Source organism: Buteo buteo, chromosome 10, assembly GCF_964188355.1.
Source record: "Buteo buteo chromosome 10, bButBut1.hap1.1, whole genome shotgun sequence".
Lineage (NCBI taxonomy): Eukaryota > Metazoa > Chordata > Aves > Accipitriformes > Accipitridae > Buteo > Buteo buteo.
In genome coordinates this window covers 19861421-19874378 of record NC_134180.1, presented here as the reverse complement: position 1 = coordinate 19874378, position 12958 = coordinate 19861421, and positions in this window count along the sequence as shown.

Below are 12958 nucleotides of genomic sequence, written 5' to 3'. Positions count from 1 at the left end.
TAAGGAAATAATTTTATGGAACGTGACCTCTGGTGGAAGGACTATTTATATGAATTATGAACTAGACTGATGATGCATACATCAAACAAATAAGACAGTCCTATGAAAGAAAATAAGCTTCCAGATTAGGCACAGTGTTCACACACATTTTTGGATCCTGCAAAGCACCACACAGATAATTACATGAATTTATAAATAAAATTAAATGCTTGAAACCAATTTGATGCAGTTACTCAATCCTGAAGAGAATTGTTTAGAACTATTCACTACTGCTGAACAATATGCTTTACATAAATTCATAGGTGGAGCCAGTTTCTCGCTATCTGTAAAGCTGCTCTACATCTCCCTTGTTTTCAGCTCCTTAGAACTGTACCATTTTTGATAAATTAAGCTCCTATTTTCCAGACTTCTCTTTGCTTTAGCGTAAATATTTTGCAAAATTATAGCCAAGAAAGATATAGTCTTTTCTTTTTTTTTTTTTTGATAAGTAGATAAGGCTATGAAAAAAAATATTTTGTTGTGTTCATGTTAGTAGTTCCAATGACTGTAAGCAACACTTGTGTCCCCTGCTCTGGAGCAGCAACATATTTGGCAGGGAGATAGTGTGCTAGGAGCTCTGTGTGTTTGGAATGTGACTTTTGCCAAATAAGTGAAAATTTGGCCAAGTCATAAACTGTAACAAACCATGCCTTGCATGTACCCATATATCCTGCTCAATATGTGCAGCTAAATTCTCTGATGACTGCATTTCAGTAGAAATGCTCAGGTTCAGGGTAAAGCATGACTTCATCTGCAACTTGTCTTCTGGACTGTTCGGGGCTCTTCCCAGACTGTCTGGGTCTGGAACGGGTGACAAGAAGCCTTTTCTCTGGTGCTCTCTGCAGTCCCTGCTGGCCTTAGATCTTGTGGGAGAGGAAAGTGTGTGATTTACACACAGAACCAGCAAGGGTTGGACTTCAGTGGGAGAGAACAGAGGGTAGACTTCAACTGAAGCAACAAAAAGATGCTCAGCATGGAGGAGGAATAAAGGGACATCTGATGAGCAGCTGTGTTCCCTGAGAACCATCATGTTTGGGAAGGCAAAACAATAAAGGAGTAAAGAGGTGATCACTACCCTGGAATGAACAGGCAATGGGAGAGGAACCAGAAAGGGAGCTGGGTCACCTGGAGGCCACAACTTGAGAAAAAGGACAAAATCCGTGTGTGCAACTAGAAAAGACTGAGCAAGAAGTTTGGGGACAAGGGCCCCAAGTGAAACAGCCCAGCAGCAAGATTTCATTTTGTGATGGGTTGACCCTGGCTAAACGCCAGGTGCCCACCAGAGCCGTTCTATCACTCCCCCATCCTCAGCTGGACAGGGGAGAGAAAAAATATAACAAAAGCTTGCGGGTTGAGATAAGGACAGGAGAGATCATTCACTAATTACTGTCACGGGCAAAACAGACTCAGCTTAGGGAAAATTAGCTCAATTTATTACAAATCAGCCAGAGTAAGGTAATGAGAAATAAAACGAAATCTCAGAACACCTTCCCACCACCCCTCCCTTCTTCCCGGGCACAACTTCACTCCCGGATTTCTCCACCAAGCCCCCCCAGCGGCACAAGGGGGACAGGGATGGGGTTTACGGTCATCACACGTTATTTTCTGCCGCTTCACCTCCTCAGGGTGAGGGCTGATCACACTCTTCCCCTGCTCCAGCGTGGGGTCCCACCCACGGGGTCAGTCCTCCACGAACTTCTCCAACGTGGGCCATTCCCACGGGCTGCAGCTCTTCACGAACCGCTCCAGCATGGGTCCTTTCCACGGTGTGCAGTCCTTCAGGAGCAGACTGCTCCAGCGTGGGTCCCCCACAGGGTCACAAGTCCTGCCAGAAAACCTGCCCCACGGGCTCCTCTCTCCGCAGATCCGCAGGTCCTGCCAGGAACCTGCTCCAGCGCGGGGTTCCCACGGGGTCACAGCCTCCTTCGGGAACCCACCTGCTCCGGCGTGGGGTCCTCCACGGGCTGCAGGTGGATATCTACTCCACCGTGGACCTCCCTGGACTGCAGGGGGACAGCCTGCCTCACCGGGGTCTTCACCACGGGCTGCAGGGGAATCTTCGCTCTGGCGCCTGGAGCATCTCCTCCCCCTCCTTCTTCACTGACCTTGGTGTCCGCAGGCTTGTTTCTCTTACATGTTCTCACTCCTCTCTCCCGCGGCTGTTTCCCACTCTCCCAACTTTTTTTTTTCCTTCTTAAAAATGTTATCACAGAGGCGTTACCACTATCACTGATTGGCTCAGCCTTGGCCAGCAGCGGGTCCGTCTCAGAACCGGCTGGTATGGGCTCGCTCTCTCTCGAACACAGGGGAAGCTTCCAGCAGCTTCTTACAGAAGCCACCCCTGTAACCCCCCCCCGCTACCAAAACCTTGCCACATAAAACCAATACACATTTCCACCAAGGCTACTGAGCCTGAGCCTCTCAGTTCATGCTCTGGGCTTTTGGAGACACCTGGCTGTGGTGAAACTGATGCAGTGGGGTGAAGACCAAGAAGCCCAGGGCAGGGAAACCAGAAATGCTTCATCACGGGCATTACGGCTGGGAACGGGACTGAGGCTGAAAGGTAAGAGTATGTCTCCTGAGAAACACCATGTGCAACCTGAGATTGTGCTGAAAACCAGCATTGGACTCGCAGAAGAATTAGGTTAAGGAGGTAGGTATAGGGAAAGAGAAACTACGTAACTGTGCAATTTAAAGTGGTATTAAAATATATAGCCACAAAGACACAAACTACGGTTGCACTGACATTTATTTCTGGCATACCTCACCTAGGGGAGTCCTTGCTAGCGGTGACTCCAGCAGATGAGCAGCATTCAGCATCCCAGGGGAGCACAGCTACGTTAGACACCCCCATCCCAAAAGGCACCCAGATACCTAAACACAGGCACCGGCTCTTCACAGAGAAGCCACAGACGGGCCAGGCCAGAGGCTCCGTTACTTTCGTCCCAGGCTGCTCCACCCCTCCAAGCAGCAACCGGGCCACCGGCGCTTCCCGGCCGCGCCGCTACAGGAGCCCCCATGCAGCCGGCCCGGCTCGGAGGAGGGGCAGCGGGAGCTGCAGGGGGGTTTTGGGTGGGGGGACGGACCACTTTAGCGCATCCTCCGGCAGAGGAGAGGAGCGGGGGCTCCGCGGGGAGGGGGTGTCACTGCCTGCTGACCTCCGATACACAACGCATCTTTCGCAATTAGGAGGTTGATGTAATACGTGAGCGCATGGTTTATATTACGGAAGAAATGACCCGATAATCGCCCGGCAGCGGCGCGCAGACGTGATAAGTGACTCCGCACCCGCTCCCCGAGCCCCGGCCCGGCTCTCGGCACCCCCCCGGGGCCACCGACCTCTGGTGCGGGGCTGGGGTCCGGCCTCGCTTTGCCGCTTTGCCGAGCGCTGCCCGCGCTGCAGGCGCTCCCTTGGCGAGGGAAGGGTGATATCCCCCCGCCCCGTTCCCGGGAGCTGGCTGCTGCCCCGCCGGAGCAGAGGGTGAGAGCAGGCGGGTAGTGAAGCCATCTCTTGCTCCCCTCCCCGGCGCCTTTGCTGCTCCCCTGCTGCAAGCGGCGGCTCGGTGGCCCTGGGCTTGCCATCGCGGGGCGTCTTGGTAGCGTGGAGGCTGGCGCGATAAACGTTGCTTTTGATCAAGTTGCTCTGGAAAGCAGTCCAACACGTCAAATGCTTTCTGATAACTGCATGAAGTGTCTTACAGGTAAAAATCGAGGAGCCGAAATTTGAAAAGGGAAGAGGAAATAGTGAAAAAAAGAGGGGGAAGGAGTGTAAGCGTTCCGTGATCTCCCGCGAAGCCGCCGCTGCTGTGATGCGCCCCCCTCCGCCGCCGCCGGCCGGCCCGGCCGCTCGCACTCCGCCCGCTCGGGCTGCGAGTGCGGCCGCCGGCCGGGCTGGCACTCCGTTACCGTCCCGCCGCACCGAGAACTCAGAGCGATTTAGGCGCTGCATGCGGTGTCTCTGAGGGAACGGGTGGGGAGCGGCGAAGCTGTGACTGTGTTAAAACGATAGCTGTAGACACGCCGCGTTCACTTCTGTAACTTGTCCCCATCTATTTATTCGCAGAGCCTGTGTGAATAACAGGCTGTAATTTCTTTATAAACGCGTTTAATCACGAATCACCAAGCCGGCCTGTTTCATTTAAGCAGTTATGAGAGGCTAATATCAAACTCGCTTGCAATATGAAACCTCAAAGAGCTGAAGACCCCTCAGGGCTGAGGTTGGTTGTTTTTGCTTTAAGGCTGGCCAGCAGACCTCTGTGGATCCAGTTACTGGTTATTTAGTGCTCTCCGAAGTTGCCCACTTGCAGAGAGGTAAATGCTGTGGCTCTGCATGCAGACATGTGAGTATGAAGCCTTGCCTTTCGGCATCAGCTTGTATGTTGTCTCCGCGACTTTGTAAAGTCATTTATGCTGGGGTAGTAAGAGTTGGCAACCCATCTTACGTATTTTACCGTGACTTTAAAAGAACCAAGGACGTTTTAAGGGACCAGGGAAGGTCGTTGACGGATTTTCTTAAAGTTAAAATAAAATATTGTGGCATTTCCCATTAGCATTATCTCTTGGAAATAGCATGAAAAGCACTGCACAGGAGTTATTTAATTGACTGTCGTTTTATAGAAGTTCTGTTCCCTTTGGCAAGTCTGTAACGTCTAGGAAGAGAATCAGCATGCCAGAGAGTCTGTTTCCAGCAAGATGTCCTCTTTTTAAAAAACAAAACAAACAAAAAAAACAACCAAACAAACAAACAAACAAAAACCCAACGAAACACCACCACCACCACCAACAACAACAACAACAAACAAACCCAAGATGATAGGACCAAGATGGGTTTTGTCTCCCAGGTAGTTCAGGTTTTCAGCACTGTGTTTAAAACTTTAGGAATTATGTTTTGTAGTGGGATAGAGAAATGACAAAAGATGTGGGGTTCGGTGGAAGGGTGGGTGATTTCCATGAAGCATCAGGATCTGGTACTCCAGCTAATGAGAAATAACTGTATTTTGTACAGCCAAGAAACAGGCCTCCTGTGGGAGCAAACAGCAAAAGTTTTGTCACTTTCAGCAGAGACAAAATCAAGGCCACTATAACCCACTGGCCAAGCTCTTGTTACTCCTCCAGCTGGTGCCTGAATCTTCACCTGGGTACCACATCAAATGTGGTATATATGGGTATGACCAGGGCGTATTTAGCTTAAAGATCACGCTTTAAAGAGGTAGAAAGACTGGGTAAAATCATGTGATAGACAGCTCAATTTGCACGGCTTGGTTCTAGGTCCGTTTTTAGCTTTTCCTTTTTAAAGTTTGTGTTGCTGTCTGAGTGGCGGCAGAGACTTGTTTTTTTGATGAAATCTCCTTTGGTACTTCTCTAAGGAGACTTGTCAGGAGGCAAGGCGTTAGGGAAAGAAAGTTTCAAATGATCGGGACCTATTTACAGGCGACACTGAGAGACTGGGATTATCTCATCCTCCCTTCTGCTCCTGGTGCTGTGCTGCACCCTTAGATGAGCTATTTTCGGAGCTCCAGTATGCAGAGCATTTTTGCAGTTATACACAAAATAAAGAAGTTTAAGAACAAAAGATTGTTCTGGACAGTCAGACTGGAATGAGTTGGAAGGATAAATTTAGGAAGTGGTTTCTTGGACACTAATTAGGACCATTTGCTTGGGGTTGCCATTATTTTCCTTTTAGTCTGGAGGGCACAATAGATCAAATGATTTATATATCATTAACAATTCTTGTTAACCATAAGCAGGGTTGGGCTTTTCCATACTGATTACTGAGTAATGCAATAACGACTTGTTTTATTTCTTCTGCAGTGTCCATGTGAGAAAGTTAACGTGAAAGACCAGTCCAAAAAGAAGCGCTTCAAGTAATTTTTTTTTTTTAATGTATTAATATTAACGTCTTTCATTCTGCGAGAGCGGCTGCGAAACCGAAGCCCATCAACTCTTTGTGGCGTCCACTGCTGGAATACTGGTATTTGCTGTACCTGATCCTGGCTCCCAGTGAATGCATTTTAATTGTAATAAAACACAAACTGAACCATATGTGCACGTGTGTTTTAGACGCCGCATTATTGATTCCCCTTTCCCTTTCCTTTGCACTACAAGTAACGGGTTACAATCGTGTAATACCATTACCTTCGCTTTAAAAGAAACTAAGAAAGCGAGCACATGCAATCATTAAAAACCCATGGTTTTATTTAACGTTACTTTTGTATGCACCGTGATGTCCAGGAATTGTTGATGATTGTGGTACGCCCAGGAGTTTCGGCGGTTGGGAGGGAGAGAGGGGCAGGGAGGCTCGAAGCTGTGCTGTGTTGGGTGCTGTGTTGGGTGCTGTGGTGCTGTGCTGAGTGTTGTGGTGTTGTGCTGGGTGCTGGGCTGTGAGCACCGCTGAGGTCGGGCGTTGCTGCTCGCCGGCAGAGGCGGCTGCCCCGGCCGGCGGCAGCGCTCCCGCCGCGCTCCCGGGGAAATCCGCCCTCTGGGATGAGCCCATTCCCCTTCGGCTGCTCCGGGGGATGCTCCGACGTCTTCGTACAATGAGCTGGGGGATGCCTAAGCACCAGCGCGGCATCCGGCGCCGGCCCCGGACCCCTTCCGAGGAGAGGCAGGGCAAAGCCGGGCCGACGCCGACGCCGGGCCGGGCCGGGTGGTTCTGCCGCCCGCCTCCGGCCGCGGCCGCCTGCCCCCCCGCCCGTGGGAGATGATCCTGCTGCCTTGGGGCAGGGCCCGAGGAGGCTCCCTGACACACTCATTACCGGATTAAATCCCCGGCACTGAGATGGGGGATGGGAAAAATAAAGGCTCAGCAGAATCGCTTGGGTTCCTGAATAATTTAAATTCTTTGTATTTGAACATCGGTCTGTTTGGTGTCTAAGTTTGTAAAAGCCTTTGAAAGACAAAAGAATTCTGTTTGCAAACATAATATGAAGTGTAAAGCACTACTACAGATATTCATGAGCACCCAGGAGGTACTGAGCACTCCTGTGCGTTAGGGGCAACCTTGCCAAGAACTCCTTCATCTTTGTTTCATTAACACGAAAGTCCTCCTTTATTTCCTGCTAAAGTTATTGATATCCGGACTACCGTATTTATTGCCTCGCACGACTTCTCCCACAGATCTTCATTAAGACTGAATGGCACTCAGATCCTATGTCCTGTCACAGTGTCGATGAATTGCTGCGCCCAGCAAACCCTGAGCGAAGCCCAAGACCAGCGAGTGTCTGAATGGAGCTGGTCTCCTCTCCCCGCTCCCCGCGGAGCACTCTGCCAGCGGGGGGACTTGCAGGCGGTGGCCTTGGGGACATCCCGATGCTACACAGCAGCTCCGACATGGACTTTGGGTGGGAGGGTGTGGGGTTACCCGGAGGGGCTGTAGTAAATGGAAAGGCATTTTTTCATTTGTGTACTTTCAAGTGAAGCAGCCAGTTTCATTTAGACGGGAAACTATTGTCAGTTGCTTGGTGTCCCATTTTGATCCTTCCTCAGCTTTGGTTGAACGAAATGTCTTGAAACCTATTCCAAAAAGATGCTCGTACAGGCTTCCAGATGCTAAGATTTAGATCATTTGAACGTCAGCGCAGCCTTCTGGTAACAAAAAACATCCAAATGGATTTCGTTTGTGTATTAACATCCGTCAGATGGGAGAGTAGCACAGTTTAGAGCTAAAGTCTGTTTTCATTGTTTTAGCAACTGGGTCCACATGAACATCTCGTCTGGCAAGTCAGTAGGTTGAAGCTACATTGAACAGACTGAGTCCAAATATCTGAAATGACTTGGAATAGCTGTGCTAACAAATAGTGATTTAACATATGAGGCTATTACTGCTGTTTATATAGCTTCGCGTGTGCATGCAAATAGATGGAGAGGGGGGTCATTGCAGGAAGCGCCATCTACAAACGCACCCCGTGAGCTGTGCACCCCAAAGCTGCAGGCTGAACGCAGCCCCAAGGCCAGGTACCACCGGTGGGTCCCGGCTCCGTGCGCAGGAACTGAGCATCGGTCCCTGTCGCTGAGCGGCCACCAGCCACCGCTTCCCCCTCCCTGCTGTCGTACTAGGTGGGGAATTTGTAATGCAAGGTCCGGTTATGTCGCCGCCGCGGCAGTAATAATGAAATAAAGCATAACATTAGTTAGGCGCGACGCAGCAGGTGGCTTATTATAAGCCTTGCATATTCCTCTGCCTCCTGCTCCCATTAGAGCGCCAGTAATTGGGGGAAGAAAAAATTTTAGGCGCTTTAGAGAGCAAGCGGAGGAGCGGGGAATAGCCCGCGGCTGCGGCCGCCGCCGGCTCCGCCGTCCAGCTGGACCGGGACCGGGGCCGGGGCCGGGGCCGGCCCAGGCTGGGCTTCTCCCAGGGCCCCGGCAAGGGCCCGGCACTCTCCCTCAAAGCCGCAGCAATAACAACCGTGGTGGTGATTATGATAATATTAATTCTTATTATTGTACCTTGGCACAGATGGCGGTTGCTATCTCGGGGAGATTAAGAGAGCAAGTCCCATGAAGGCACCTCTCTCTCCCTGCGTGGTCAGTCGCTTCCCAGCGCAGGCACAGACTGACGGGTTCAGCTAATCCTGCCCGAGGGCTGCTCCCGCCTTTGCCCGGGATGGCTTTAACCTTCTCGGTCGCCAGCGGATTTAATGAAAACCTTACTTTAAAAGTTCTCGCCATCCAGACCGTGGGAGCAAGACGGACTTGCACGGCCCCGGAGCCGGCAAAGCAAACTCTGCGTGCTCAGAGCTCACGGTCACCTGCCCCAAACCCTGCAGGGAGATACCTCTGCTTTTAAGCTCTCCGCCAGAAGTACTCTCCCCGCCCGCGCCCGACATCTCCCTGGCTGGTTCCTCCAGGTGAGCTGCTCTTAGGTGGGCTGTGCTCTCTGCAGCACGTTCATAGTGACCGCGGACCCGAAGCCGCTGCGGGGCCCCGGGCTCCCCACGCCCTGCCCGCCGGAGGGCGGGCGCGGTGCTGCCGCGGGGGCCTCCCCCCGCCGGCCGAGACGGGGAGAGCGGCTCCCCGTGCCGTTACCCGGCTGCTGCCGAGCTCCCTCCCCGCCGGCAGCGGCTTGCTGGCAGCTCCGGCGGCTGGCAGAGCCGAGGCAGAGCGGGACCCGGCCGCCCTGCCCCGGGGCGCACGGCCGGCCCCCCGCCCTTCGCTGCACGGCTTGGCGGGGAGCAGAGCCCTGCTTCCTCCTCACGCCGCCGGGTGTCCGCTCCCTGACAAACTCCAGGGAAGATTAGCATCCCTCGCTTGCTTGCTTTTTTTTTTTTTTTTTTAATAGATTACCACGCTGGCCACGTAGACCTAAGGGTCACACGGCTCAGGGGAGAAGAACTGAAACTGTCACAGACGTTAAGAGAAACAGGCGAACAAAGCCAAAGCGAGAAGTCCTCTCGTGTTCCTCCTCCAAAACAGCTCCCCGGCCGCAGAGTCCTCGCAGTGAGCCCCTTCCTGCCAGCGCCGCTCCGTCAGAGCCGACGAGAGGCGCGGCCACAGCCCCCTCCGGAGCCCGGCCGGGAGCCGGCTCCTGCCTCGTCGCCGGCTCCGTGCACACCCCCCCCCTGCGAGGAGGGAGACTCCGAGTATGAGAAATGACTCCCGACCCTATATTTTTCTATTGTTTTGAGCCGGTGGATCAATTGTCATCAGTCCTGTCACCTAAGAAGCCATGATTCCGATTCATCTTGGCATCTGATTTTATTCTAATGGGTTAAATTGGGTTCACTTTTACAATTATCCCAGGTTTGACTGCGTAGTATTGCATGACAACTCACAGTTTCATCGGGTTTGGCAAAGCGATGTTGCTCCATGAATCCGTATATCATATCACATCAGATCAGGCTGAAGTTTACTGTTTAGCGACTCCATTTGAGAGGCTTTTTATGAAAGTGGGAAGGGTTGATGCAGTCCATGGCTGGTTCAGTGGAATATGAAAAAAAAAATGTGGAGAGATGGCAACAACACGGGGTTTGCTGCTCAGCTGTGAATAAGCACAGAACGAAAAAACCGACATGATGGGGAAACGCTCAGCTCGCTACAATATTTTTAGCAACCTCTCAGTCCTCGCCTTTTTTTTAATTTCCTAATATGTTCTTTGCTTTATTAGTTTTATTTACAACCAGCTCCCCATTAACACCTCACCTGATTACTGAGGAGCTGAGACAGCTAATCAAGAAAATCCAACAAACCAGCCAAAATTGAGACGTGGGATTTATTTTTGCTTTCATTCATTCTTCTCTTCTTTATTTATTTATTTTGTTTTGGAAAATATTTCGAAACAAACAGAAAATAAAAGACAGGTATAAGTGTATGTTGGTGAGAGGTCAGAGGTTAGAAATTCGCGTCAATTCTGTATTAGAGGCTATGTAGAGGGGGGATGGGGGAGGGAATCTTTCCACCAAGCAGCTTGTTTATTTTAATTAACATAGGGATCCTCTGCTAGGAACAAGGAACAACCTCCATCTACTGGCTAGATCATTGCGTCTCTTCTCGATCCAAAACCCATCCCTCATCGTTCATTAAGGAGGGTACAATTTTGGAAGAACCTTCTAAGGTCTCAAGGTAAGCTCCTGCATGAGTCTTTGCTAGCAATGCAGCTATTTAGACCTCACGGATGTCATTTGAGGGGTGTTTCTTTGGCGTGGTGGGTTTTTTTTTAAACAACACAGAATGGTCGTTTCCCCAGGTGTATTCACAGACAACATTTGGTGCATCTGTGTTTTAATCTAGAAAAAATAGCAGCCTGGGAAGACTGAGCCATTCAGCTCAAAAAAAAAAAAAAGAGAGAGAGAGAACCTGTAGGGGTTTTTTTTCTTTCTTTTAAAAAATATTTTTCTTTTTTTCTTCTTCTTCTTCTTTTTTTTTATTTTTTTTTTTATGGGATGGCTCCTTTCACCTTGTCTGTGAATCTAGGCTGTAAGGGAGTCCTTTTCAAAAGCAGCAAAACATGATAATTTCCAATGGCTTAATTACAACCGGAGTGCAAATACGATTACTGTTAATATCAGACAACTAAGAAGCTAACAATGCTGGGGTCCTTGGCGGTGAACAGACAATGTTCGTGTTAGACAATAATCTGCCTCTCCTGCTTTCTTCTGGCTGTGTGATCACTTGTTTGTGGTCGGTCACAGTGCTTGGCTATGGAGATATGTGTCTGGGATTACTATGCAAAGCAGTTAATTGTTTATTATTTAAATATCATCTCCTTAAGCAAATGAATACCTGGCTTAATTTACATGTTTTCAGATTACCGGGAGGTACAAGCACGTTGGAGGTTTGGGATTTTTAATTCGATGATGTTTACGGTTAAATATACCCTGCGCTTGTGTTACTCGCACCGCCAGCCACCGCGCAGCCTGGCGCGGGCAGAGAGGGGCTGGTGCCCGAGTCCGGGCTGTGAGGCATCGGCTTTCTCCATTTCTCTAAAACCACAATCCGAAAGTTGGTCTACGGTACACTCGAGAGGAGTCGAGGCAGGAGAAAGACGGTGATGGTAAAATATGTTTTTTCTGACACCAAAGTGGCATTCTAAACAACGTCGGGCTTTTTTAAAAAACGCAGTCCATTTAGATGCTGAAAACGACATTAGCCACATTTGATGCCACCGCCGAGAGATGTAACTCTATTCAGGTTTTCCTTCTTTGTGTCTAGATTGCTCGCACTAGACGCGGACTTCACAAAGAGACGAGGTTGATCATTAATAGCAATGTACTGCACCACAAGCTCGTAGAGCAGAAAGTAGCGTCGGGATTTAAAAACAGACCTGGCTTTAACCACCCGACTTGCGGGCAACAGGATCGTAATCCTGTTGCTGTTATTACTACGCGCTTTAAATTGCTGGAAATTATTAAACTGGAAGTGTCTTGAAAAGTTCAGGTACCTGACGGAGACGGTGTGAAGTTTTGCTGCCCTTGTGCGGCGGGAGGCGGCTGACCCGGCGCCGCGCTCCGGGCAGTGCCCTGCGCCTGCAGCCCGGGACGTGCAATGGTCTCCTCTAGGACAGACTAAATCCAAACCATCTCTGCTTAAAAAACTTCCTCTCCTCCCCCCCCCCGCCCCCCAACCCCCCCCCCGCCTGAATACCCTCCCCTTTCTTCTAATTATTGTTGGTCAATTATTAATTTGCATGTAGACCTTGTCCTAAATCCTCAGAACTAAACACAAGATCGTTCACGCTGTAATAGGCTTTAGACGGTAGCCCGTGGCCAGGAAGAATAAGGGCTCTCTAGCAAAGCGGATCCCAGTGCCCGCATGCTGAAATCTGTCCAGGGCACATGCTAATTACGAAGGTGGAAACGGCTCCAGCGAGCGCCCGGCAAGGGCTGCAGCCCAGGCGCGGGGAGGCTGTGAGAGCGCGGCAGCCTGGTTTGGGCAGCAGCGGCGCGCGGGCAAACATTTTACCTGTGGAAATCTCAGTAGCGATGTATTCCCTCTCATCCTCCTTAGCTTGGGCAGTCTGGGCATAGCCTAACAGAAAGGAAAAACCTGAGAGCGCCTGTCATGTTACTAACATGTTCTGAATATTGCATGTCAGATATCCTTCCCAAAATGCTGCGGCGAAAGGAGATAAAAGCACCCTGCAATGAGAAACTACGTTCAGGGGCACAGTGCTAATGCAGATGGATTCATAAGGGATAAACTGGTAGATTTGGATTTTAGATTCCCTGTCGTGTTCTTTGTGAGCTTTTCTCTCCCCTCCCCGAGCAAACCAGCAAAACTGTACCGAGACCCTCGTGCTATAATGGCAACCTCTCGCTACCAGCCTGCCTTAGAGCAGCGGAGGTTCAATTTGCAGCGAGAAGTGAGGTCTCAGGAACATTGAAATAGATTCACCTTGATCTCCTACAGGCGGAGAAGTCACGTTGGATGCTAGCAACAAACTTTTAGTGTCCCTTTAGGTAAGAAGTGGTCTGCCAACATTAGG